This window comes from Misgurnus anguillicaudatus, chromosome 16 (genome assembly GCF_027580225.2).
Source record: "Misgurnus anguillicaudatus chromosome 16, ASM2758022v2, whole genome shotgun sequence".
Lineage (NCBI taxonomy): Eukaryota > Metazoa > Chordata > Actinopteri > Cypriniformes > Cobitidae > Misgurnus > Misgurnus anguillicaudatus.
This window is the reverse complement of record NC_073352.2, coordinates 4,827,814-4,854,923: the sequence shown is the minus strand read 5'-3', so window position 1 is coordinate 4,854,923 and position 27,110 is coordinate 4,827,814. Positions and strand designations below refer to the sequence as shown.

At 36.3% G+C, this 27,110-nt stretch overlaps 1 long non-coding RNA gene across 1 annotated transcript; it reads left to right on the top strand.

Annotated features, from left to right (window-relative positions):
• The first annotated feature begins 24,458 nt into the window (after positions 1 to 24,458).
• LOC141350111 (uncharacterized) lies at positions 24,459 to 25,886 on the top strand. The gene is made up of 2 exons (XR_012358083.1): positions 24,459 to 25,205; positions 25,563 to 25,886. It is a non-coding gene; the product is annotated as an uncharacterized lncRNA (long non-coding RNA).
• The last annotated feature ends 1,224 nt before the right edge of the window (positions 25,887 to 27,110 follow it).

Here is a 27,110-nt window from a genome sequence, read left to right as displayed (position 1 = left end):
TCAAAATGCCAACTTCAGTGTAGCTCTAAGATTTATCACTGAGAGGCTGCTTAAATACTGCAGAGAGAATATGTGAACGAGAGAGAAACATAACGTTTACATCTGTAATATTTAAATCCGTCTCTTTTGTCCACTTTTGACCATTTCTGTCCTGATTACTTTAAGGGGCAGTTTATGAAATAAGATCGCGCAACTTTCACACGCTAGCAAAATGAAACTACGCGGAAATCAGCCGCTTTCGTTTTATCAACGAAAGGCTAAAAATAGCGCTGAATATGAAAAGACGTAAAACAGTGTTCATTACCTCAGATTAGATAAATGGTCGGAGAGAAGGCTGTCGCGTGTGGTTGTATCTATTGTTTTATTTCCGCTGTCATCATAGGTAACATGAAATAAAAAAAATTTCCACACACCAAACTTATACGACGCTGGCGCATCCTCCAACTGCGGGCAGACTTCTTTTTCTCTCCCTCTTGCCATTTCTACACGTAACATGACCGGCAGCACTCACTCTCCACACCAGTCACCTCTTCTTCCGCGCTATTCGCGAAAGGGGAACACGCTATCTGAGGTCACATACAGGGCACGAGGCTACATACATTGCGCAGGCCATGGACCGTTGAACCGTACGACACACACGCGCTCCGAACCGAGACAAGCGAACCGAACGGTTCGGATTTTTTTCATGAACCGTGCCACCCCTAATATACACACATATAAACGGATAAGGAGATTAAGCGGAGATTAAGCGGGTTCTGCCGGTGATCGTTGGTCAGGCATCAGCTGGGCATCACATTGAGGGACGACCAGTAGATCAGAGGTGTGCCGACTTTCACATCTACCGGAACTGGGTCTGTTTGTCCCATTGTCCTCAGGGTCGAGGACGAGACAGGGAGAGAAAAACAAAATCATATTAGCGTAGGGGCCGTTCACATGTAATGCAAGTGTCACACAGTGATGGGGTTTAATCAGCTTAGTTTCAGACAGACTAACTATTGCGGCATAATTATATTATCTACAGTTGAGGATTTTGCAAATTGGGGGCCCACTGCGACGGTATATATGGTAACTAAGGGTCACCTTCCGATTTTTAAGAGAAAATGAAACCTGTCGACCCGTTTGACTAAGGCCTGTAACCCCACTGTCGTCGTTAATGCAGGTTCAGTGGCAAACGGGTCTATATTGCATACTATTTACAAGACCACGAGAAAACGCCAACATCGCAACCTGACCATACGTGTCAACCCGTTTGACTAAGGCTGGAGGCCCCACTGTCGTCGTTAATGCACGTTCAGTGGCAAACGGGTCAGTATGGCATACTATTCACAAGACACATGAAAGCGCCAGAATCGCAACCCGACCATACGTGCCAACCCGTTTGACTAAGGCCGGAAGCCCCACTGTCGTCGTTAATGCAGGTTCAGTGGCAAACGGGTCTGTATGGCATACTTTTCGCAATACAAAGAAAGCGCCAAAATCACAACCCAACCATATGTGCCAACCCGTTTGACTAAGGCTGGAGGCCCCACTGTCGTCGTTAATGCAGGTTCAGTGGCAAACGGGTTTGTATGGCATACTATTCACAAGACACACGAAAGTTCCAAAATCACAACCCGACCATACGTGCCAACCCGTTTGACTTAGGCTGGAGGCCCCACTGTCGTCGTTAATGCAGGTTCAGTGGCAAATGGGTCTGTATGGCATACTATTCACAAGACACACGAAAGTTCCAAAATCACAACCCGACCATACGTGCCAACCCGTTTGACTAAGGCTGGAGGCCCCACTGTCGTCGTTAATGCAGGTTCAGTGGCAAACGGGTTTGTATGGCATACTATTCACAAGACACACCAAAGTTCCAAAATCACAACCCGACCATACATGCCAACCCGTTTGACTAAGGCTGGAGGCCCCACTGTCGTCGTTAATGCAGGTTCTGTGGCAAACGGGTCTGTATGGCATACTATTCACAAGACCCATGAAAGCGCCAAAATCGCAACCCGACCATACGTGCCAACCCGTTTGACTAAGGCCGGAAGCCCCACTGTCGTCGTTAATGCAGGTTCAGTGGCAAACTGGTCTGTATGGCATACTTTTCGCAATACAAAGAAAGCGCCAAAATCACAACCCAACCATACGTGCCAACCCGTTTGACTAAGGCCGGAAGCCCCACTGTCGTCGTTAATGCAGGTTCAGTGGCAAACGGGTTTGTATGGCATACTATTCACAAGACACACGAAAATGCCAAAATCACAACCCAACCATACGTGCCAACCCGTTTGACTAAGGCTGGAGGCCCCACTGTCGTCGTTAATGCAGGTTCAGTGGCAAACGGGTTTGTATGGCATACTATTCACAAGAACACGAAAGTTCCAAAATCGCAATCCGACTATAGGTTAAGATAAGGTTTTTATTTATTTATTTGGTTGGTCTGTGTTATGACCGCGAGTGCTTTGTTCTGTACAAATAACTATTTCGAGTTAAGTACTTTTACTAGACAAATTATGCGAATGCTTTGTTGAAGATAAAAGTTTTAAGTCTAGATTTAAAATTATCGACTGTGTCTGATTCTCGGACATCGGTTGGTAAATCATTCCAGAGCTTAGGGGCTAAGTAGGAAAATGACCTTCCACTTTTAGACACTTTTGATAGTCTAGGGATAATCAAGAGACCAGAATTTTGCGACCGTAGTGTGCGTGATGGATTGTATTCTGATAGTAATTCTCTAAGATATGAGGGTGCTAGGCCATTTAAAGCTTTGTAGGTGATTAGTGATATTTTAAATTGTATGCGATATTTAACTGGTAGCCAGTGTAAAGATGCCAGAATTGGGCTTATGTGGTCGTACTTTTTAGATCAAGTAAGTACCCTTGCGGAAGCGTTTTGAACTAGCTGAAGCTTGTTTACTTGATTTGCATGGCATCCCCCGAGTAGCGAGTTACAATAGTCTATTCTAGAGGTCATAAAAGCATGGATAAGCTTCTCTGCGTCAGATGTAGACAGTATATGGCGTATTTTCGAGATATTTCTAAGATGGAAGAATGCTGTGCGGCAGACGTTGGCGATATGACTATCGAAGGATAAGTTGCTGTCGAACATCACACCTAAGTTCCTAACCGTGGAAGATGGCACCACAGTGCAGCCATCTATGTGCAACTTGTAATCTGACATATTATGTTTGTAGCGATTCGGTTCAATAATAAGTATCTCTGTCTTATTGGAGTTCAGCTTAAGAAAGTTATGTGCCATCCAGTCACTAACATCGCTAAGGCAGTCTGTTAGCTTAGAAAACGTGTGTGTTTCGCTGGGATGTGAGGAGATGTAAAGCTGGGTATCATCCGTATAGCAGTGAAAACTTATGTTATGTTTCCTGATAATGTCTCCTAGAGGTAACATGTATAACGAGAACAGGATAGGACCTAAAACCGATCCCTGCGGTACACCGTATTTAACCAGGGAGTGATATGACTCTTTCTCGTTTACATAAACAAAGTGATAGCGATTGGTTAGATACGACCTAAACCAGGCTACCGCCTGACCACTGATACCAACATAGTTTTCTAGTCTATTGAGTAAGATTGTATGATCTATTGTGTCAAAGGCTGCACTAAGGTCTAATAATATAAGAATTGAGATTTCACCACGATCGGATGTTAATAGGAGGTCATTTGTAACTCTAAGCAACGCTGTCTCTGTGCTATGGTGGGGCCTGAATCCTGATTGGAACTTTTCATATGTACTATTATTACCTTTTCTAATATTTTCGAAAGAAAAGGGAGATTTGAGATTGGTCTAAAGTTATTAAGCTCTCCCTGATCAAGCTGTGGTTTTTTAATCAGCGGTTTAATAACTGCTAGTTTGAAAGCTGTTGGAACGTATCCTATTTCTAGCGATGAGTTAAAGATATTTAGAACCGGGGTTGACACTACAGGGAATATCTCTTTAAGTAGTTTGATGCTCACTTCCTCTCTTTTCCTTCAGCGATCCGCACAACCACCATCAGCGGGACGATATCCATGTGGCGCCGGTTCTCTCACACATCTTACGACCTTCTCACAAAGGCAACACAGATCTACAAAGTTCTCTCTTATTCAACACAAAGTTTCAGTTTCTCAAACCTGTATAGTTTCGTTTGCCCACTCCTTTGGCTCGCTTTGCGAGTCTTCAAATGCCCAGCACATCTGTATTACTCCAAATGCCCAATCGCTCCGTTCTACTTGCAGGATCTGCTGGAAGTCAACTTCCTCTTCCTGTGTTTCTGATGCCCTATTTATGTGTCTCTTCTCCACCGAATTGCCCAATCAGTGATCCCCACGCTAAACAAGGCACCTGTTCCCAATAACACACCGATTTGGGTTCGCCGGCATTCCTGGAAGTGGGCGGTGTTTGCAAAATATGGTCCGGGCGGAACTAATCCTCCACCACTTTCAGTTCCGCCCTTTCCAAAGTCACCCCGTGACAGTTACATATCTTCTATGTAAATATCAAAGAACAATTTAACAACACTGTTGTTCTTTTAAAATCTTTTAATTTGCATAATTCAGAAGTTGCTGACATATAAAAGATGATATTAGACAAATGGCATTGAACATTGAACAGCAAATAACATTTGTACTGAAGCAATACCTGTTCAACAAAAATGTCTAAAAAAGGGAACACATTTGTATATTTTGTAATAATTACAACATGCAGGAAGAGCTGATGATGTTTAAAAGAAGAGTTATGACTAAAAAATAAAAAGAGGAAGACTAACAGAAAAAGAAAAATGGTTGATAAATGGCACATATATCTGCTGGGACTAATAACTATTTATTTCTCCAATTATCTCAAAGGTAAGATCTCTAAATCCAACATTTGTAACAAAGTCAGAAAGTTTCTATGTCTACAGTTTATATTATTTAGCAGACAATTTGTTTATAAAAAGTAGAACATAGATTTTACACAAACATTCCTCTACAGAGTGTGTTTGTAGTGTGGATTACACTGTAGTCCATACTGTATCAATATAGACCATTTTACTGTTTGAACACATAACTTGTTGTAATTAAGTTTCCCTGTAATATCCCAATGAATACCTGTGAAAACTATAGTATCCTTGGATTTTACAGCATTTAACTCTTATTTTACAGTAAAATCTTGCAATCTGTATTATTACAGTGAAATATTGTATTGAAATATGCCCTGGGAAGTCACATGACATAACCGAACTGTTTTGAACCATAGACTGTATAAAAACATGGACGTAGTCTGACTTATTAAAATATGAAATCAGAAAAATATAAATTTATTTTAAAAAATATGGCACGTTGATGTAGATGAACCCAGCTAACAGGAAAAAAGTTCTAAGAACGTTCCCTGTAAGTTCCCAAAAATGCTTTGCCAACGTAAAAAGTGTCCAGTTTTCTTGACGTTCTAAGAACAATTTTGTGTTGTCTGAACGTTAGAGGAATGTTACATTTTACATTTTTAAACGTTATGACAATGTCATGTTTTAATGTTCACACAATGTTTAAAACCACAACTGTTTATTATATTGACTTGTTTGATTGTTATGTAAATGATAGAGAAACATTGCATTTTATTATTTTATAAAACATTATTTTTGAATGTTCAGTAAATATATTGCTGTAGAACACACAATTCACTTATTAGGTTTAGATGTTGATGTTTTGTTTCATTTATAGTCACCATTATTGTGATTAGTGTTTGTTTTAGTTGGACTCTTGACCCTTGACTCTTTGCTTGCTAGTTTTTTCCCTGGTTGTGTTAACTTTGTGTTAAGACACCACATTTGTTATGAACATGCAAAGTTAATAGTGTAAATCTGAGGTGGTTGGTACATAATGGTAAAGATTATCTCCTAATTAATTTACTAATCAAAAGTTTATTTTCTGTCAAAAATGTAAATGAGATCCAGCACTTTCACAGCAGTTTGTCATTAAGGAGTTTTAGAAACTTTGACTATGAATTCTGGCATTGCTAAAACATTTTTTTTTTTTGAGGCATCAAAGATGGCGCCAGCAGTGTGCACGGCGCACCGTCTTGTTGTCTTACTCTGGTTTTTATTTGTTTGTCTTATTAGTTTAAGTTATCAAAATGTCTCAGCTCTGTTTTTATACGATCGCCAGACACTTCTCTCTGTTCGGGATCAATATGCTTTGTTTCTGAAGAGTGTCAACCATCAATCTTCGGATATACCCCGTCCTCCATGCTTTGATCTGCCGGCGTATTTACAGCGTATACCTAATGCTTCCCAGCGGAGGAAACGCCCTAGAAGACGGAGAAAGCGTGGTGGAGTGGTTGTTAGAGTGAGGGCATACCTGCGTTCGGCTCAGAGAAGTGGATTGGAATTTCATCGCGACTGTCCCTCACGCGCTGTCCTTTCGTCCTTGGACTTTGGGATGCGATGGCTTCGCCCGATTCGATGCGGAGTTGTTGTCACTGGGGACCGGAGGCCTGCATTGGAAAGGGAGTTTGTCCCTCGGCGACCTGGGCACTTTCGAGCGATCAAGCGTGGCGTGGTCCAAACAAATCTCCGACCATTGGCGCGAGCCAAATCTCCGCGTTTGGAGGATACCGTTCTTCAGCTAGCACTGATTAACGTTAGATCATTGACCAATAAGACGTTTATATTAAATGATTTTTTTCTGTCCAAAAGGCTTGACCTTATGCTTCTAACGGAGACTTGGCTTCAACCCGGTGAGTTCATGTCCTTTTCAGAACTTCTCCCTCCGGCATGTTCGTTCTTTAGCTCTCCACGATTTACGGGAAAAGGTGGAGGACTAGCGACTATTTTTAAAACTAATCTAAAGTGTAAGAGGATTCCACGTGAACATTACGAAAGTTTTGAGTTGCAACTTTTTCAAATTGATCTTAATTTATCATTGCTATGTGCACTTATTTATCGTCCTCCTAAATTTAATAAGGATTTTATTAAGGACTTCTCTGTGTTTGTGGCTGGCATTGCTGTCAACTATAATCACTTTTTAATTGTTGGTGATTTTAATATTCATGTGTGTTGTGCTTCTAAGCCTCTGGTCAAGGACTTCATGAACATTCTAGAATCGTTTAATCTTAAACAATCTGTGAATTCCCCAACTCATAATAAGGGACATTCTTTGGACTTGGTCTTATCTCATGGCCTAAATTTGTCCATAAAAGACATTTCTGAGGCAGGCATTTCCGACCATATGCCCGTATTGTTTACGGTCCTTTTGCCGGGTTCACAAAATATACCATGTCTTCCTATGCAGCGGCGGCGGGCAGTTAATTCATCTACGGCTTCACTTTTTGCTGCAGCATTTGACACTCCTCTATTAACGTCCTTGGACGTGTCCCTTTCAACTCTGGATATTGATGAGATGGTCTTTTCATTTGACTCTATGTGCACGAATACTCTCGACCAAATAGCACCATTTAGAATTCCAACCAAAAGAGAGAGCCATGGTGCAATGATACTACCCGTGCTCTCAGAAGGAATTGTCGACGTGCGGAGAGAAAATGGAAAAAAGACAATCTGACTGTGTCCTTGGGAATTTTAAGAGAGAGTCTGTCTGACTACCAGGACGCTGTTAGAGCCGCAAAATATCAAATCTGATACAGAATAATAGCCACAAACCTTACATACTTTTTAATGTTTTAAATAGGTTAATTAATCCTCCAGATCAGGCTGGTATTGTCCCTTGCGCTCTTTTGTGTGACAGATTTTGTAAATTTTTCATTGATAAAGTGTCCAATATCCGAACTGCAACCCATCATGTTGTGCCTGATCCAAGCATTATATCACTATGTACAGCTGTCTTTGAAGATTTTGTACCAGTATCTATTACCGATTTATCCAAGACGGTTCAAGGTTTAAGATATTCCGTTTGCTCTTTGGATAGTCTTCCAGCTAAACTATTTAAAGATGTTTTTGAGACAATTGGGCCTTTTGTTTTAAGTCTGATAAATATGTCCCTATCAGCCGGATATGTTCCAGTGGCTTTTAAAAAGGCCATTGTACAACCCTTACTGAAGAAACACAACTTAGACCCCTCCGTTTTGTCTAACTATAGGCCTGTTTCTAAGCTCCCCTTTCTATCCAAAGTTTTAGAAAAAGTGGTATATGCCCAACTACAATCACACCTAAGTTTAAACAAAATCTGTGACAAATTCCAGTCTGGTTTTAAATCTGGCCACAGTACTGAAACTGCACTTTTAAAAGTTTTTAATGATCTTCTGCTAATTTCGGATGCTGGTAGATCTGCTGTACTGGTACTTTTAGACTTGACTGCAGCGTTTGATACTGTTGACCACAAGATTCTATTGTCCAGACTTGAGTCTTGTGTTGGCCTTAAAGGTACTGTTTTGAATTGGTTTCGGTCATATCTGTCAGAGAGGTCTTTTACAGTGAACCTTGGACCTTTCAATTCAAAAAGCGCCCCAATTACTAGCGGGGTCCCTCAAGGATCAATTTTGGGCCCAGTTTTATTTTCATTGTATATGTTACCTTTGGGATCTATTTTCCAAAAATACAACATTTCTTATCATTGTTTTGCGGATGACGTCCAAATTTACTTACCGTTGAACACTAAAACCAACTCAGTCGAAGTACTGAGAAATTGCTTGGGTGAAGTAAAGGATTGGATGTCACTGAACTTTCTGAATTTAAACAATGACAAAACTGAAGTTATAATTTTTGGAGATGCAGATATCTCAGGCTTGGATGCTTTTGGCCCAACATTTTCAAACTGCTGTTCTTATGTAAAAAGCCTTGGCGTTTTAATTGATAGCACTTTTAAACTTGACAGGCAAATTAGTTCTGTGGTAAAATCAAGCTTTTTTCAACTTAGACTTCTTAGGAAGGTCAAACCCTATCTGCCACATAGCCAACTGGAAAAAGTTGTGCATGCTCTGATTACAAATCGTCTAGACTATTGCAATTCATTATACTATGGTCTTGATCAGGGCTCGATCCGCCGTTTACAATTAGTCCAAAATGCAGCGGCACGTCTTTTGACAGGTAAAAAGCGAAATGAACATATAACCCCTATATTGTCGACTCTACATTGGTTGCCTGTTGTTTTTAGAATCCATTTTAAGATTTTATTGTTTGTTTATAAATCTTTAAATGGATTGGCACCATTATATTTATCTGACATGCTTACTTTGCATACTCCAAGTAGGACTCTTAGGTCTACTGGCCAGCTGTCTTTAGACTGTCCAAGGTCCAGACGGAAAACAAGAGGAGACAGGGCTTTCTCAATAGCAGGTCCAACACTTTGGAATTCGCTCCCTCCTTATATTAGAGCAGCTACCTCTGTGGAATGTTTTAAATCATTGTTAAAAACCCACTTGTTTGCATTGGCTTTCGAATCATGACTGAGCAGTGACATTTTATTTTGTTCTTTGGTGTTTTAATATTGTTGGAATATTTGTATCTCGTGCTTTTACTGTATTTTATACTTGTACAGCACTTTGGGGCAGTGGTGTCTGCTTGTAAATGTGCTTTAGAAATAAACTTTGACCTTTGATCTTGACCATGAATCTCAACTATGGTGAAAATAAAATTTTAAAATTGCCTTGTTGTAATGATACAGCAAAAGATTGTAATTCCCCAGTAATGTATTGTAATATCACAGTAATTGCTTTTCCATTGAAGCTGTGAAGTTACAGTATACAGTCATGCTTTTACATCAATGCATTGTAATATCACAGATATAACATTACAGTAAATTGCTGTGAGTATATTTCACAGTATATTGCTGTAATCCTTGCTGTGAAAGTCATGCAAAATTTATCCAATTATTTATTGTGAATTTACAACGAAAAAATTTGCAGTGTGGTAGCGTATGCACGCACAGTTTGGCAACAGAAGTATGGCAAGAATCAGCAGTAAAGCAATACAGACAGAGAAAGTTATTTTAAAAAGTTGACTTATCAACTTTTTTAACACAGCTACCAGATCCGTGTACTATAGTGGAGTGGATAGAAGACTTTGGCAGATGACCAAAATAAAGTTGGCAGATACATATATACGTATATTATATTAGTGCAACCAAACACAACAACCAGACATATGCTGGGAAACCTTTCTGAATAGCTAACCACTGGGGAACAACACCACTTCTATTGCCAAAATGCATGTGCAGGCTATTTGATCACATTAGCTGTAAAAGGGTCTATTATTACTCTACTGAAAGGACAAAGATTATAAAAGATTCTGAAACTGCCTCAGATTCTGTGTGAGTATTAAAAGTCTGTTTAAGAAACATCTTCAAAAAATGACAGGGACCTAAAAATGCCGATAACTTCTGAAATCAGATTATGTGTTTTTGAAAAATATTTTTAGACGCTATGGAACAATTTCCTGGACAGGGTTTAGATTAATCCCAGGCCTTGGTTATAGTTGTTTTTACAAACATATCTTACAAGAACAATAGTGTGCATCTTGAAACAAAAGAATGGTACTGATTTATAAGATATGTCACTTAAAATGTAAGATATTTTTAAATTAAGGCAGCTCAAACATGCATTTTAGTCTGGAAAGCCCAGTCCGGGAAGCCCTTATGTAAAACAGATTGCTTGTATAAAGTACCTTATAAATATGTGTATTCACCATTCAATCAGGTACCAGTGAAGCGGAAGAGATTGATGTGTTCTGTAGTGATGGAGGAAATGTTACTCTGCCCTGCATTAATGTTCATCCTGACTGTAGATCAACACACTGGTTCTATAGTAATGACAGCAAATCAACTGGAGTTCAACTGTTTCATAAAGGAATAAAGACGGTGGATCATAAGAGACTGAGTCTGGGGTCTGACTGCTCTCTGAACATCTATAAAACCACAAAAGAAGATCACGGGCTTTACATCTGCAGACAACAAATTCATACAAATGATCCTTACACTGATGTCCAAGTTTATCTGCATTTTCTTCATGGTCAGTGTTTCTGTTCATTATTATTATTTGTTTTATTTAAAAGAGCACAATTCTCTCTTTTAACTCAAAATGTTTACAGAGAAGAGTGAAGTCTGTTGTGTGATTTGTGTTTTAATTTGTGTTTCAGTGTCTTTATCATCCACACAGACTGAGATTAAAGCAGGCAGATCTGTCACTCTCTCCTGTCAATTGTATTTTTTTGATGGATATGATTGTGAGGGTTTGCTCCATGAGGATGGATTTCAGATGATCTGGGTGAATGAGTCTGATGTTAATCTTCAATCAGACTCCAGATATCAGATCTCATCTTCAACAAAACACTGTAACAGCAGTCTGACTACAACACTCCTGAATGAAGACGACAACAGAGAGTTAAGATGTCAGATTATTAAAGGAACTGAAGTTAAGACCTCAGCCAGATACACTGTCAAGTATTCGGGTAAGAAAACAGACAACCCTAAATCATTGTTAAAACTCTCTGCTACACGTGCTCCTGTATTATAGCTCAGTGGTAGAGCCTTAGCTGGTCAACAGATCACGGGTTCAAACCAAGGGAACACACATACTGATAAAAAATGTATACCTTGTAAATACCTTGTCGCTTTGCATAAAATCCATAAATGTAAATGCACATCATTGTGACTAAGACAATCTCTCTTTTCCTTAACAGAGACCAAAAGCGATTTACTTCGCACAGGTATGAAATGTCTTAACAATGACATTGTGAAATATGACAGGTAATGTAATCAAAAAAGAAGTCATCTGTCAGAAAAGTAGTAATAACCCATGTGACAATGTATAATGTCAGTGATGTCCTTTTCTGTTTCACATAAATAATTTGTTAGCTCTTTATTATACAGTATGTGTACTTACCTTATATGGTAAATATGTTGTACTTACAGGCAAATGTGTGGTATACTTTTGAGTATCTACATGGTAATTAAATGGTATAATTCTAGAACTCTATGTTAATTATAAACACTACTGTACTTACAAATTGTATGTACATGATAAGTGTGTAGTACTAACAGGCCGGTGTAAATTAATAATGACATGTACTTACAGTGTATGATAACTAATAACAAACACTACAGTACTTACAATTTGTATACACAGTAAGTGTGTGGTACATGCAGGCAAGTGTGAGCTAATTAAAGGCACTTATAGTGTACGTACATGATAACTAATAACAAACACTACTGACGTGCCATTTTTTTGTCATTTATTGTACAATTTAAGGCAAAGAATTGAATAGTGTACGCTTTTACTACTGGGTACATTCACTAGTAGGTCCATAGTAACTGCATGGAAACAAAACTGTAAAATAAAGTGTTGCATTTTACACAGTTATTATTACACAGGACCTACCACCTAAGTTACAGTATATATTCATTATAGTATTGTACATTCATTTGTATATTCAAGTACAGCAGGGTTTGTTATTAGTTATCATACACATACACTATAAGTACCTGTCATTGACCCTCAGTTGCGTGTGAGTATTAAATGCTTATATTGTACATTTGTAAGTACAGTAGTGTTTCTTGTTGGTTACTGTTTACATAAGTATGTATCTGGTATTACGCACTACTTATCTAGAGTTACATAATAACTACCAAGTACGTACCACTGGTAAATACAGTAATGATACCATTTAATTACCATGTACATTCTCAAAAGTAAGTAGCCTACCACACATTTGTCTGTAAGTACAACATATTGTAAAAAGTATTGTAAAATGTTTTTTATGTAATTTATACGTAATGTAAAATAAAGTGCAACCATAATTTAATTGTTTCTTTATGTCATCATGTGTCCTGCAGTAATTCTTGCTGTATCTGCTGCTGCAGTTTCTCTTCTTGCTCTTCTTCTTCTCTGGCTGTTCTGTAATAAAAGAGCCGGTGAGTTTTTATTGTTATTAACACAGAATAACAGGAATATTCAGCTAAACACACACATTGTGATGGTCTCATGGTCGTCAAAATAACTCTTAGACCAACAGCCAACTAGAATCCAATAGACAAGCAAAATAACTTTTTGTTTACAGAAACATACAGTAGTGGCGACAATACAATACTCTTCACAAAATAACCTATATGTATATGCACACTAAACTGCAGAAGTTTACACATGAAATACAATCTTTGCAGCCCTATATATGAATAACTCCTGTATTCACATCAGTGACTGTCCCTAGATATCTTTATACATTTTCTACTACACTGCACTTACCATTGACAGTTTTGATTGGTGGTGGAAAGGCGCAACACATTTTAAACTTTAGATTGCTGAAGTAATAGTAGCACAGTATAATGTATATAATGTGGTGGATGAGCATAAAAACAATTTGTGAATATTTATGACTGTTATTTTTATTTATTTAACTAATTTTAAGATTTAACAGGTTGTCAGTATAGTTCTTGATCTTTATTGGTTAAACATTTACTACTGTATTTTACTACTATGCGATAACTGATTATTGCTCAACTTCTTTCAGGAAAAAGAAAAATGGCTCAGGATTCACATGTAAGTATTTAAATTTCTGTACTTCACATCTCACCTCAAAATACCGCAATACAAAGTTTATTGAACTGTAAGATGTTTTCATTTACCTGAGGTTCAGGAGTCAAATAAGACGACAAATCCTGCAGTCTGTGAGATGAAGAGCAGTTTCAATCCTCCTACTGTTCATGGCAATGTAAGTCACAGATTCACATTTACACAAATCTCATTTGTTACTTTTCTCAGTTACACTGTGTAAGATGTGATTTCACTTCTAGTTTAATGCATTGTATGTCTAATCTAAATATGACTATAATAAAAAATTAAAAGTTAAATAATCAACGTAAAATATATACTTCAGAGATCCCAAGTACCATCCCCATGTTATAATAACCGTGTTTCCAATGATGTTTAGGAGAAGACAGAGGATGTGGCTTATGCTGAGATCAATCACAAGAAAGCAGTTACTGATAGACACAATGTAAGTAGAGACATCAGTTTTTATTTTATTCTAGTTGTTCCAACACAATCTCATAACAGTGTGCATGTATTTTATGAGGTGGCAAATTCGTATTCATTTGTATGACCACATTCATACGTTTTTGTACATTTTGCTCTTGCCCATGATGTTGGGGTTAGGTGTGGGGCTCATTTTACAAATGAGCTAATATGTAAAATACATACACATTTGTGTGAGATCAGGCTGGTTGTTCCCATAGGTGATGTTTATTTTTGAAATAAGAACTGGGGAATATATTTATATCTAAATATATATCTAAGTTTTATTTTTTGTTAAACCAGCATTTTAAAAATTATATTAAAAGGGTCACTGTACATAAAACATTTGAGTACATTATGAAGTTAGAATTGCATGAATTGCAATGTTGATATTTGTTTAATTACATGTGTTTTTATCATTCAGGTTCAGTGTGATAATAAAGTGACCTATGTGACCGTCAGAGGAGGAACTGTTGGACACCAGGCTATCTGAATATGGCTGTACACGGTCAAAAAATAGAATCATTTACAAAACTGTCCCTTTTTGTTGTTGGGGTGGTGCCCTCAACGGTTCAGTTTTCTATCTTTATGGGTGTGCGACACATTGAAATGTTGTACCTTTTGGGGTACAAAATAGGTCCTTGAGGTACAGTAATGTACCCCAAAAGGTACTACTTTGTATTATGTTATGTATACCTGTAAAGGTACAAAACGGTATACCTTAGGGTACCGCCCCACGGACAAAAAGGTACAAGTTTTTTGACAGTGTATGGTCAAGCAGGTTTTCTTGAACAAAATAAATGCAAGACCACCCAAATAAATACACAAAATATATATTGGTTACTTTCAAAACAATGTTGGGTCAAAAGAAATATGCACTCTCAATTCAGGTGCCTCATTTATAAAACTTTGCGTAGGATTTGCGTCAGAAGTGGCGTACGGATGAAACATAGGACGTGCGTACGCACAGAAATATTCTGATTTATAAACCGTGCGCACGCACATCCTACGCATTTTTCCCTTAATAAATCACAATGCATTGAAATTAATTGGAATGCACAACCAAAAAACAAGATTGCTGAACAATTAAAAAAACGGTGGTTATCTCGTTTTGCAACGAAACTCTTCATATCTCCTTAATCCTATATCTGCTCCGCCAGACGGACACATTGACGAGAATATCAGTTTTGTACATTATTTCGTTCTGTTAACTATATTCTTTATGAGGATGAATTGCACAACATGCCAATATTATTGCAGAACATATTTCACTTTTCTTTTAGCAAATATGTGTTCATTTGAATTTCTGTTGTAATTTTCGATTGATTTTTTTTTGTTTGTTTCACTGCTGATCGATCAAACGGGTGTTCGTGTAGGCTGTTAATTGTAAGATTTGCTTTGTGAAGTCTTCATGTTATTTATGAGAGGCAGTGTTGTCATTTTCACGTGTTTCCTTCATGTGCCGACGGTGTCGCCATTTCTCATTTCACCCGTTTTTGTGCGTACGCCTGGGTCAGAGCTTGCGTGACGGACAGCACATTTTCCCGTCAAGTTTGCTTTTTATAAATAACAAGTATTGCGTAAAGAGTGGCGTACGCCTTCTTTTGTGCGTACGCAACGTTTATAAATGAGGCCCCAGGTATTTTTGACCCAACGCTGGGTTTGACCCTAGTGTGTGTGTAAAAAAAAAGATTTAATCAAATGCTAATCCACTGGCCACTTGCATTTTTAAAATGAGATTACAATCAGCTGTTGTTTGCATGGATTGTCCTTATATTGGCTACTGTATATGCTTCAGTAAATATGTTCTGTTAAAATGTAATTGCTTGTGAAAATATTAAATCAGCCAATTTTAGCAGTTTTTCGTAGCAGTTGGCTTATTCATATGAATTCATGCAACCAAATTTGTAATTTTTTGTCTGATTTGCTTTTACCTCTGTAACATTGGGTTTAGGGGGTGGATAGTGGTGGGGTATTGTTCCGTGTTCTCCCCACGGAAAGGGCAACCCAGTGTACAAAAGGATATTACTCTGTTTTCCACATTTCTGTATTCTTTATTTTTTCTTCAAAAATGCAACAAGGTAATAAACCTGAAATAATAAGAAATGTAACATTCTCAAATGCATTGCATACTACAAACAGTACAGCTCCCCAGTTCTTTGCATGCAATAATAATAAATAACATTAATCAAAAAATATGAATTAAATATAAATACACAATAATACCATTAATATACAGATATATAAATACAAATTACATATAAATATAACATTATCAATAGTATTTAAATATATAAATACAAATATACAAGACATTATTACTATAAATATATAAATACAAATCAAATACAAATATCCTAATAATAATATTAGTAGCATACAAATACATAATAATAATATATCATCATCATAAATTTCATGTATAAGCTTCATATTTAAATATTATACACCATGTTCAAGCCCTATGAAACTCTATGTAAAAAGCTTACAGTCTTTTTAGAAGCAGGAAACTACAGCTCCCAGAATGCCCTGCGGCAAACCAGGAAGTACTGTGTTATGTTTTTTTTTATTTATTTTTTTTATTTATTTATTTTTTTTATTATTGAATCAGTCTGAATAACAAAAAGGCATTAACATTTCACCGATGATAGGCCTTAACAAAAAACCAAGCAGCATATTGTAAATAATATAAAATAAAGAAAAAATATATAAATAAATAATAAAAGAAATAAAAACATGAAAAGCAAATTATAACTGAGTAAATTAAGTTCCAGGGGGGTTAATCCATATATTTTGCCAGTAGTTTAGAGAGTTTTAAGGCACTCCTCATTTTTAATTGTTTTATGGAATTAAATAAAATTATAAAGTCATTTTTAAATGACTCAAAACAAGGAGAAACTTTAACAAATCTACATTTGTGTAGATAAAATTTGGCTACAATCAACACATTATTACACAAAAATTCAATGTCTTTGTTTTCCAAAAAGACCCCAAATTTAACATTATGATAGTCAAAAGCAGGTATTACATTTTTTGTCTCCAACCACTCATACAATCTGTCCCAAAAGGACTTAACAACTGTTATAAAATAAATGTTCCTGAGACTCAATATCTTTTTGACAAAATGTACATGCATTGGTTTCAAAATTAAACCGTATTCGTAAAAATTCGTTACATGGATAAATACCATTAATTGTCTTGAAATGTACTTCTTTCATTTTAGGTAACAAAGGAAATGATAAGTATCTGGTTCTAACTTTAATAGTGTCAGCTATGGAAAACCTTGAAGATAGATTCTTTATTTTAACAGGAAGAGGAAAATATTCTTTTGTAATAAGTGATCTCAAAACCTTGTTATTACAGTTTTCATCTAAAAAATTATATTTGTCAACAAACAATTCCAGAGGTGTGGGTATTACAGAAGAATATTGTAATATACCTTTGATTAGATTTCTCAAAGCTACAGGAATAGCTTTGATAACTACAGAATATTGTCTATATGAACATTCCAAATTAAACTTGGTCTTAAAATTATCATAACTCAACATATTACCATCTTCATCCATTAAATGTATAACAGCCCAAACTCCTTTTTCCATCCAGTCTTTATAAAATAAAGATTTCCTTTTATGTAAAATACATCTGTTATTCCAAATTATAGCCTTGTGTGGAGAGAAATTATGTTTGTACAGCATTTTCCAGTATAGTAACACCTGCATATGAAAATCAGATAACTTAAAAGGCAGTTTTAATGGTTAAAAATCGCATCTTAATAGAAAAGAAATTCCCCCTACCCTTTGTAAAAGATGAAAAGGAAGACTAAACCATATAGATTTTTCATCTTTTACAAATGATTGTAACCATCTTAATTTAATAACTCCATTCATTGCCCCAAAATCAATTACATTCATCCCTCCTTCTTCTGTCAATTTTACCATATCACTCTTTCGAATCATGTGTTGTTTATTGTTCCAGATAAAGTTATAATGAATTCGATTTATTTCCTTAATGCACCTTTCGGGAATTGCCAATGAATATGCTGGGTAAATTAGTCTTGATATCCCTTCCATTTTTGTTAATAAAATTCTTCCAAATATGGAAATATTTCGTTGTAACCAGCTATTCAATATGTTTTATTTTTTTGTACAATAACTTGAATATTATTTACTTCCCTGTCCCTTAAAACTTTTGTAATACTTATTCCCAAGTATGTGATTTCATTTTTGACTGGGATGTTATAAATTAAATCTTGTGCATTGTCACGAATAGTTAATATCTCACATTTTTTCAAGTTTAAATATAACCCTGAAGCATCAGAAAAACAAGATACAGCTTTTAAGGCATTAGGTATTTGATCATAGTCCTTTAAAAATAAGGTTGTATCATCTGCTAGTTTGCTAGTGTCTGCTAGTGTAATTACCAAAAATCTACCCAAAACATTTAGAGGTTTTATATCTTCATTATTTTTAATATACAATGCTAGTAACTCAACAGAAAGTAAGAAAAGAAGTGGGCTAACTGGGTCACCCTGACGAATTCCCCTATTAATATCAAATCTCTTTGTAGTGCCTGATTGAAGTAAGACAGCACTTGTAATTTGTTTGTATAACATTGAAATGAAATTAATAAATTTTCTCCCAAAGCCAAAATGTTGCAGGGACTGTAAAATAAAATGATGTTCAAGTTTGTCAAAAGCTTTAAAGAAGTCTAGAAATAATATTATTCCATCATCCTCTAGCAGATGTGAATAATCTAATAAATCTAAGACCAGCCGAATGTTATTGTGTATTAATCGATTTGGAAGAAAACCAGATTGTGTTTCACTAATAATTGTACCTATACCACTTTTAAGTCTACTAGCTAAAGCAGTAGTGAATATTTTGTAGTCCACATTAAGTAACGTAATTGGCCTTAGATTATCCATAAAAGTTTTATCTTTTTTTGGTTTTGGTAATAACACAATTATAGCTTGTTTCATTGTTGTTAGTAATGTATTTCTTTCTAAACACTCCGACAGTGCTCCAAAGAGCAATTCTCTTATATCAGACCAGAAATAACGATAAAAGTTAGTTGTAAGTCCATCTTGACCTGGTGACTTCCCTAGAGCCATTTTCTTTATAGCTGTATCAATTTCTTCAATTTTTAAATCAGAATCACAAGTCGTTTTAAAATCTGGGTCAATTTTAGGAATAAAAGGATCTACTTTTTTGAAGAAGATTTCAGAGTTTGCTTCAGAAAAGGATGAAGAATATAAGTTTTGATAAAATTTATATACTGTGAGGGTTTGGCAGACAAATGAGCCCAAGAGCAGACGATGTCGGGGAAGAACAGAAAACACTTTATTCGACACAAAAACAAGAACCCACGAGGGGGTATGAAACATGAAACATGAAACACTAGACAGATTACACTACAACTTGACTGGGTAACTAGACTCTAAATGTACTAGTAACACGCGACACGACACAACACAATGATCCTGCACAGAACAAAAGAAACACTGACATTAAATAGAGAAAACCAAACAAGATAACGAGCGGGAACAGGTGATGGGAATAAGTAATAATTAACAATAAGCAGGAGAACGAGGGAGCGGGGACAAATGACAAGACACCGGAGGTACATGCCAAACACAAAAACTAGGCATGAACCTCCACACAAGGCCAGGGGCTGCCAGAACTCTGCCACCATGACAAAATACAAATTTAACAAGACTTCAAGGCAGAGTCCTGACATATACCTCATTATCTATTTCTTTTGGATCAGTTACTATTTTATTATTTATGTTTAAAGAAGTAATTGCATTTCTTTCTTGTCTTGTTTTTTCTAATCTACTAAAGTAAGAGCTGTTTTTCTCGCCATCTTCAATCCATTTTGCTCTGGATCGGATATATGCCCCTCGTGCCTTTTTCAGGTACAAATCAGCTAATTTAGTTTGAAATCTAATCATTTCTTCCTTATTAATATCTAATGACAGATCCTTTTTACAGCAATCATTAATATTTTCTATAAGCTGTCTTTCTAATTCTTTCTGCTTTTTACACATTTTTTTACCATAATCAATTGAGTACTTCCTTACTTTATATTTAAAAAATTCCCACTTCTTTCCACATGAGTCAATCTCTTCATTTGTTTTGATTGAATGCAAGATTTTTCTTATCATATTACAAAATTGCTCATCATTTAGAAAATTTGCATTAAACTTCCAATATTTTTGTCTACATATTATACCTGTATCAGGCATCAGTGTGATAGTAACTATACAATGATCAGTAACAGGAGCAGCAGAAATTTTAGCTTGTGAAACATATCTCAAAAGTTCCTGTGATATCAACCAGAAATCTATTCTTGATTTACAACTCCCATTGGGTCTAATCCATGAATATTGTCTTAATTCAGGGTTAACATGTCTCCAAACATCTAATAGGGAATTGTTAACACAAAAATTGGTAATATTTTGATTGTATTCATAATCAACATACCTTGATGGGAATCTATCCATCCATTCATCAGGGACACAATTAAAGTCTCCACCAACTAAAATATTATCAGTTGGGAAAAGTGCTTTCAACTCACTTATAGTTTCTGAAATTTGTTCAAGCAATATTTTGTTCCTCGATTGTGCATTATAACCATAAATGTTCAGCAAAATCATTGGAGTTCCTTCAGCAATCAAAACTGCAGCAATCCAGTGTCCATCTTTATCTCTTTTTACTTCAACAACTTTTCCGGGGCAATTGTTCAAACATATGGCTACGCCAGCAGATCTATTAGTTCCATGGCAAAACAAAATGGTATCCCCCCATTGGTTTCTCCAAAAAACTGAATCTTCTGTGTGTGAATGAGTCTCTTGCAAAAAAATACATTGTGCCTGTTGCCTTTTACAGAATAAAAAGATAGCCTTTCTCTTAATACTGTCTTTAAGCCCCCTGGTATTTAACGAAATAAAAGAAAACTTAGAACAAAACGTAAACATGGAAATAAGTAGTATTACAATTAGCTAGAACAAGCTAACACACCACAACAAATATGCGAATAAAGTAACGTCACATTAGTCCCTCTGAACATAACTTCAAGTGTCTCGTTTGTTCACAATAATAAATTCCTTAGAATATTTCCAACACACTTTATATTGTTATGGGAAAATCTGTATATTTTCTATGAACCCAAAAGGCCCTCGAAAATATGCCCTTTTCTTCTGATCTCTTGCCTCTTTGATCTTTGGCCACAATATCTCCCGAGCCATCTTGTCTTCCTTGGTTAAATCTTCTGCAAATCGAACACCAGCCTGTTTGCATACATCACACTCTTTGGAAAGCCTCCAGATCTCATTTCTGCACTCCCGTTTAACAAACTGGACGATGACTTGCCTCGTACGATTCTGCTCCTTCCTACCGATACGATGAACAGTGTCCACCATGTCATCTACGTTCCACGGTACTCCCGGCGCGATTCTTGAGAGGAGAGAAATCACCGTTGCCCTGACCTCCTCTCGCTCCTTTTCTTTTAGGCCTTTGATACGTAAGTTCCATCTCCGCTTGTATCTTTCCTGCTCATTACACTTTTCTGTCAAGGCTTTCACTTCGTCATGCAGTTTGCCGACTTGCCGTTCTAAGTCCACTGTTTTGTTTTTGTAGTCTGTTACCTCTTCTCTCATCACGGCAATCAAGCTGGAATTCTCCTCCATTTTACGGGAGAGATCTTCCATCCTTTTCTCTTGGATGTCAAATCTGTCTGCCAACTTGTTAACAACTTCCAGTATTTTTGTATTAGTAGCGATATCCTCCGGAGACTGTTTCTCCTCTCTGTTTTTTTTCATATTTTGTAGTTTGTCCAGCGTAGCTGGTGGGGCACAGCGTTTGTTCATGTTGATCGTTTTGTCGCTTGTATAGCTATGCTCCAAGTTGTTCATCGAGAAAGAAGCAATTGTATGTATTTATTCTAAAACACCTATATTTATTTTGAAGTAAACAAACGAGACTTCTAGCTTTTTAAAATTATTTTTGAGGGATCGATTGAAGAGCTCCGAAAAGTTTTGCTGCTCAGAGCGCCATCTTGCCGGAAGTCCGAGTACTGTGTTATGTAAAATGCCGGTCCGCGACTCATAAAAAAACCAAACATTCACAAAGCCAAAGAAACGAAACACAAATGAAAGGTATGGCACATCAATCTTATAAGTCTAAATGTTATATAAGTCGCTACCTAGTCAATTTTATAAAGATAACGCTATGCTCTAAAGTTATCAGTTAACAGCTTAGATCTACCGAAGCATAGCGCTATCTTTAACGTGCAACGAATGTAAACACAGTACAAAACATAGCATGGTGACATAAAATAACATGAAGCATATAACATAAATGCAGTCAAGATAACATATGAAATAAAGAGCTTACCAAGTGGCTGCACACCGGGTTGAACGTCAATAGGGAATGTTAATGTATGTCACCGCAGTGTTGCATTATGGGACGTGGGCGCCGTGTTTAGAGGCACCGCCGACCGCTATGCCATTTAATTGTGGGCATGTTAAGCTAAAACTAGGTAAAATTGAAGAAGAACGGAAGAAATCGAGAAGTTGAAAGAAAAAGAGAAGAGACCCTATAGGGAGAAACTAAATGCTACTGCCAAAAAACTTTATTTGGACAAATAAACAACATAGATCCATGATTTAGCAGCCTCAGACTGGATTACGGATCCAGACGCACTACCTCCGCTTACATTTCTGGCCAATTACCTTGTTTTTGCAGGACTTTATTTACACTTTGCAGGAGTTTAAGAACTATAAATCCCTTCAAGCTTATAGTAAGATGACACTTCTTCTTTTGAAGTATTATGACGGTTGGCAAACCAGCTATTTACTGACAATGTGTTAATACCTACGTATCTTAATGATTCTATAAAATAATTTCTCCGTTGTATTCTGTGCGATGAATCAACACATGTTCATAAGATGGCACTTCTGTTTTGGCCAAGTTATTAAAACAAACAAAATGCTAAATATTTAGCTAACGTTATTTAAAGAGTCACAAGCAGTGGGTTTGAGCAGTTGCATTTAATAAAAAATATGTGTTACAATCGTCAAAATTGTCTAAATATTTATTTTTATAACTCATGTGTTTAGGGTGATCAGAAATGAATGAATGAATCAATCAATAACTTACATTTACAAGTTGTTTTTATGCTAACACTGTCAAACTAAGACAATTTAAGTGGTTCTGCTTTTATAAATCACAAATTACTGAATGACTGAAAATGCAGCGAACACACTCTCGCTGATGCAGGGATTTTTTTTGAAAAGTAAACTTTTCTCCTGATTGCAGCACGCAAACCACGCGCTCCTGCACCGGCTTCCCTTGTTTTTTCCACGAATAAAAGCTGAAAAAACGTATTCCGTTGTTCAGTTTCCTCCCTGAACGATCGCGTGACCTGCTTGATCGAGCAGTACTGACCAAACATATCGAAGTTTATTAAAATCTCGACAGAAAATACAAAAACAACCTCCAACACATGAACTCAAATACAGCGTGATGGGACGCGTGCCTGCAAATATGGCGGATTATCCATATTGCGACACCGCGTGACGTCAACTCCACATTCCCTATACAACTAACTGAATCTCGCGCTTCCTTTTGTAATGTATTAAACCCCGGTCACATGCACACTCCTCTCTTAAAGAGACACTGCATTATTGGGCCGCTAATATTTCTACATAAATGTTACTTGCAGCATTTATTGCTCTAATTTTTAATACATGTTTGATTAAACATGTACATAAGAAATAACAAAACTTCACAAATGACAGAACACCACAAAAAACACAACAGGTATCATTATTGTTTAGGGCAGCAATGTGAGGAACCAGACAGAGACTGGGATTCGATTGCAAGCAATTTTATTAAAGTCTTTAATAAATCACAGGCGATGCATGAAAAGGTTCAGAGATAACCGGGAAGAGGCTATCCGAAGCGAGTGGTGAATCCACTGGAAGGACCTGAGGACAAACTCTTGAAGGCAAAGAATCCGCAGGTTGCAGGGCTGGACTGGGACGAAAAACCGGCTCTGCCATTTTGGCCCAGACCGGCCCACTTAGGATCACAAATACCACCCATCTTTGTGCAATCTCAAAGCCATATAATGATTAAGTAGAAAAGTATAAGAGCTGACATGTGACATTACAATAAATGCAAGCACTGTAAAAGGCTTTGTAGGTTTTAAAAATCTGCTAATTGTCTCAGCCAATGCGCACAATGTGTAAACTAACCATTCTGACCACCTTATGATAACACAGAGACCTGATGAATGTTAAAATGTAGTCGCAGCAGAGCCACAAGTGCTACAGTGTGTGCAGAATATTTTTTATCACTTTTTTTCTGAACACCTTTAACCAATTCCAAACCACAGCAATTTTAATAACTAACATTCATTTTGTATATATCTTTTCCTTTTTATCCTATTTTTATGACCCTGCTGCCTCAATCAGTATTTGTTGTCTAATGGTCACACCTCAATTTTGCAATTTTTATAGTATGGGGTCTTTTTTAATGGACATTAAATAATGAATTTTTCATTGTCTGTTAAACCTTTTTTGGTCCATTTAACCTGTAAAAGAAAATGTGCCTAATAAATCTGCACACCTGAATATTAATTTTTTTCTCCAACCAGCCATCATTAACAATAATGTATTACTTATAAATGCTTTATTTACAAACTTAATGATAATTATTAAGATGCATTTGGTTTGGAATTAGTAAAAGATGTGTGATCAAAATTTTGATGTAGCTACATAATAATTCTACCCACACTATATTTTATTGCACCATCATTTTGCAAAAAGCCATAGGTCTATCACTTGTGTTGTTGACTGAGTTTTATCAAAGGGATATCTAACAAGTGTTTTAAAAGCAGTTCCCTATCAAAAGCTTTCCTCGATGCTGCGCTGCTAAGCGCTATGGGGAAACGTCTTTATTGTTGACCAGCTGAATATAGTGTGCAAACACGTCAATGAAATTGACCCGGGGCAGGGGCGCTGCTAGCAATTTTGGGCCCTGTGAAAAAATTGCGGGCCGGGCCCCCACCATACCCATTTCGCACCAAACATACAATCCAACCAACTGTAGCTAATCAAAATCTTTGTCTGTAATTTAATAATACAGAACTATTTACTTTTATCTGAGGACATCAACCACTTGGCAAAATCAGGAGAGCCGATTAGCTCATTATTGTTGAGGTTGCAGTACTGACAGCACCTACTGTTATTCTTCTCTTGATCATCTGTGAAAGGAGATCTGGTGAGTTATGACACTTATAATAGTCTAAAAATGTACAACAATTTGAAACTGTGACCATTAGGGTAGCATAAAGAAACTAAAATATTCAAACATGATAAAGGAGCAGCTCACATACAAAGAAAATTCTGGCATCTTTTTTCATGTCATGCCACTCCTACATGACTTCCTTTTTTCATACAGAAGTCGGTAAAACTTGGTTCATTATGTCATGATGTTTGATCGTGACACAAAAAATAACTCATTATGTCTGTGCTTTAATTAAACATTATTGGTAAATAATTACCTACATTTCCATAAAAATGATCCAGGATAAAGATCATAACACTTCATAAGACGTGTCTTTGTTTTCTCTTACAGATATCAGAAGATGAGCTTACATCTGCCTGAAGACATCAATAGAATTTTTGTAAAAATAATGTCAAATACAAGGGAAAGGAAATATGTTATGTTGTTTTCACCAGGTTTATGACTTAAGTCATTAGCAGGCAAATTTACCAATGTCAGCTTTTTGTAACAGTATACAAAAATAGTCTAGTTTTGTCAACAACAAATATTGCAAAATTTCGTCAGATTTGTTAAGGCATTCAATATTTTCTTTATTTTTACTGAATTTTATTTACCTGGCTTCAGTTTGGCACTCATGAATGTGATATTTATTCCATAATAAAATGTAATATCTGCTGCCTTTCTGTATTTCTGATGTACATTTAAACTACTTAGTGTGGTGAAAAGCAGTAGCTTTACCTGTTATTCATGAAGAAACCAGTGAATGGATTTGTTTAATGGTGCAGTGTGTAATTTTTAGAAGGATTTCTTAACAGAAATGCAAAATACTATACAAAACTATATGATCAGGGGTGTATAAAGACCTTTTTATAATGAACCGTTATGTTTTTATTACCTTAGAATGAGACGTTTTTATCTACATACACAGAGGGTCCCTTAACGTGGAAGTCGCCATTTTGTGCCGCCATGTTTCTACAGAAGCCCTTAACGGACAAACTTTTTTTACTAAGTTGTCTCAGACGATTACATGTTTTTTTGGGTGACGGCTACCGTAGCTTCTCTATGCATTTCAAAAGTGAGGGGTGAGCTGTGGACTAAGCAGTTGGTTGCAATTCGTAACCTCACCACTAGATGCTGCTAAAATTTACACACTGCACCTTTAATGGATGTGTTTAAACACAACACATATTAGGACAGTGTTGTGATTAATTGTTTTTTTTATATTTATTTCATGGATTTAATAAAAACAGATTAATAAAAACAGATTTATATGCAGATCCCCAAACTAAATTTTTTGTCAAAATGTTACTGTACTCTCACAAAGTAACAACAATTTTAGAAAAAGAAGAAAAACAAAAATCCCTTTTTTTGCATTTAAAATTTAGAATAAATGGGTGGATTTGCCTGTTATATAGGCGAGTTGAAGGGACAGTTTACCCCAAAATTACCCAACTTATTACTTATCTTCAAGTCAAAAACTGAAAAAAATGACTTATAGATGTTTGGAAAAATGACCAAGTAGTTCTGGCGGACCATTGACATCCATAGTAGAAAAAATAATACTATTTTTAGAGGTCAATGGTACTATTTGGTTACAATTATTTATTAAAATATCTATTTATTAATTAGAATAAAGTCATTTATTCAGGTTTAGAACAACTAGAGGGTAAGTAAATGATCACACATTTTAATGGCAGGATGTATTTTGTTATTATTTATTTCTAATACTACATTTTAGTAGTATAGTGTCTATTGTTTGATTGGTAAAATGGGTTTAGAGCAACTTTATAGCTAATGAAAGAAAAAAATGTCCTGACAAAACATCTGGAATAATGTAGTTAATATGAGTTTTCCATTACTGTAAACTGGAACAGAAGATGACCTCTATTATCTATTATA